This window comes from Mandrillus leucophaeus, unplaced genomic scaffold, assembly GCF_000951045.1.
Source record: "Mandrillus leucophaeus isolate KB7577 unplaced genomic scaffold, Mleu.le_1.0 Scaffold48, whole genome shotgun sequence".
Classification (NCBI taxonomy): Eukaryota; Metazoa; Chordata; class Mammalia; order Primates; family Cercopithecidae; genus Mandrillus; species Mandrillus leucophaeus.
In genome coordinates, this window is record NW_012105142.1 from 4,031,395 (window position 1) to 4,034,299 (window position 2,905).

Consider the following 2,905-nt stretch of genomic DNA (forward strand, 5'->3'; position numbering starts at 1 on the left):
GTTCCAAAGATCCAGAGCAATTTTAGATGTATCTGTGTTTATTTTTGTTGTTGTTGATTTTTTTCATTTTTGTTGTTGAGACGAGGTCTCACTATGTTGCCCAGGCTGGGCCTGAACTTCCAGGCTCAAGCACTCCTTTCTCCTGGGTGTCAGCTGGGACTACAAGCATATGCCACAGCTTCTATCTGTTTTTATTAAAGCCATATTTCCTGAATTTTAGCCATTTGCATTCAAATTTTAGTGATTTTTTTTGCCATATCCGCTTGCCGCCTATACTAATATTTACCTGATATTTTTATTTAAATCAACTCATATTTTTTGTTGTCATTATTTAGCTTTTATTTCATAATCATAAACTTGACTCTGCAATCCAGCTAGGCATGGAAGGGAAGAAGGAAATCTTGGAGCTCAAAGGGAACTGCAGTGAGAGCACAAAGATTCTAGGACTCTGTGAGCAAATGGGGTGGTGGAGGAGTGCTCTCCCAAGCTACAGAAGGAATGGTCTCAAGGTTAAGATAAAACATAAGTCGACTGGGCACAGTGGCACAAGCCTGTAATCCCAGCACTTTGGGAAGCCAAGGTGGGAGAATCACCTGAGGTCAGTAGTTCAAGACCAGCCTGTCCAACATGGTGAAACTCTGTCTCTACTAAAAATACAAAAATTAGCCAGGCGTGGTGGTGCTCACCTGTAATCCCAGTTACTCCGGAGGCTGAGGCAGGAGAATCACTTGAACCTGGGAGGCGGAGGTTACAGTGAGCCGAGATTGTGACATTGCACTCCAGCCTGGAAGGCAAGAGTGAAACCTTCTCAAAACCGAAACAACACAAACACAAGTCAAGCTTATTAGAGTCATTCACAGTCAGCAGTGGTGATCTTCTTGCTGGTCTTGCCATTCCTGGATCCCAAACCCTCCACGGTCTCCACAATATTCATGCCTTCTTTCATCTTGCCAAAGACCACATGCTCGCCATCCAACCAGTCACTCTTGGCAGTGCAGATGAAAAACTGAGAACCGTTTGTGTTGGGTCCAGCATTTGCCTTGGACAAGATGCCAGGACCTGTCTGCTTCAGGATGAAGTTCTCATCATCAAATTTCTCCCCATAGATGGACTTGCCACCAGTGCCATTATGGTGTGTGAAGTCACCACCCTGACACATAAACCCTGGAATAATTCTGTGAAAGCAGGAACCCTTATAACCAAATCCTTTCTCTCCAATGCTCAGAGCATGAACACTTTCTGCTGTCTTTGGAAACTTGTCTGCAAACAGCTGGATGGAGATGCGGCCCAAGGGCTCATCGAAGAATTTGGTGGGGTTAACCATGGCTGATAGTATGGGTTCCCTGGAGGCAATGGTGGTGTATGCAAAACTCAACTTATATGTTTAATGTAAAGATTTAACTTAATAATATTCATGAAATCATTGACTTCTGTGCTTGTTTATACACACACACACACACACACACACACACACACACACACACATATATATACATTTTTTGAGTCAGAGTCTCATTCTATCACCCAGCCTGGAGTGCAGTGGCACAATCTTGGCTCACTGCAACCTCCACCTCCCAGGTTCAAGCAATTCTTACACTTCAGCATCCTGAGTAGCTGGGATTACAGGCATGCGCCACCACATCTGGCTAATTTTTGTACCTTTAGTAGAGTCAGGATTTCACCATGTTGACCAGGCTGGTCTCCAACTCCTGACCTCAAGTGACCCACCTTCCTCCGCCTCCCAAAGTGCTGGGATTACAGGTGTGAGCCACCGCACCCAGCCCCAACACATATGTATATATGTAGGCGCAATCTCAGCTCACTGCAACCTCTGCCTCCCAGGTTCAAGCGATTCTCCCGCCTCAGCCTCCCTGAGTAGCTGGGATTACAGCTGAGTAGCTGGGATTAGCCGCCATCATGCCTGGCTAATTTTTGTGTTTTTATAGAGATAGGGTATCACCATGTTGGCCAGGTAGGTCTTGAACTCCTGACCTCAGGTGATCCACCTGCCTCAGCCCCCCAAAGTGATAGGATTACAGGTGTGAGCCACCGCACCTGGCCCCAACTCATATTTTTAATGTAAAGATTTAATAATATTCATGAAATCATTGACCTCTGTGCTAGCTGTATCTTTCCTACTGTCACAGTAAAACAACCTATAACCTCCAGGACAAAATAATTATATATATATTTATTTATTTATTTTAAGATGGAGTCTCACTTTGTCGCCCAGGCTAGAGTGCAATGGTGCATTCTCGGCTCACTGCAACCTCCACCCCCCCAGGTTCCAGTGATTCTCCCACCTCAATCTCCCGAGTAGCTGGGATTACAGGTGCCCACCACCACGCCTGGCTAATTTTTGCATTTTTAGTAGAGACAGGGTTTCACCATGTTGCCCAGGCTGATCTGGAACTCCTGATCTCAGGTGATCTGCCTGCCTCGGCCTCCCAACGTGCTAGGATTACAGGTGTGAGCCATCATGCCTGGCCAATTATTCATATTGTTAAAGAAAGAAAACAAGTCATAGGATATCTAGAGTGTTAATCCATTTACACAGAAATTGAAAACAGCCACCGCTATATATTTGAAGTAAAGTTTAAAAGGGTCAGTCGGGGCTGGGTGCAGGGGCTCACACCTGTAATCCCAGCACTTTGGGAGGCCAAGGCGGGTGGATCATGAGGTCAGCAGATTGAGATCATCCTGGCTAATACGATGAAATACCATCTCTACTAAATATACAAAAAAATTAGCCGGGCGTAGTGGCGGGTGCCTGTAGTCCCAGTTACTCAGGAGGCTGAGGCAGGAGAATGGCGTGAACCCAGGGGGCGGAGCTTGCAGTGAGCAGACATCACACCACTGCCCTCCAGCCTGGGCGACAGAGTGAGACTCCGTCTCAAAAAAAAAA

The 2,905-nt window shown here is 46.0% G+C and overlaps 1 pseudogene; it reads right to left on the reverse strand.

The window, feature by feature from the left end:
• Positions 1 to 850: 850 nt before the first annotated feature.
• On the reverse strand, positions 851 to 1,333 carry LOC105550381 (annotated as a pseudogene).
• Positions 1,334 to 2,905: the final 1,572 nt, after the last annotated feature.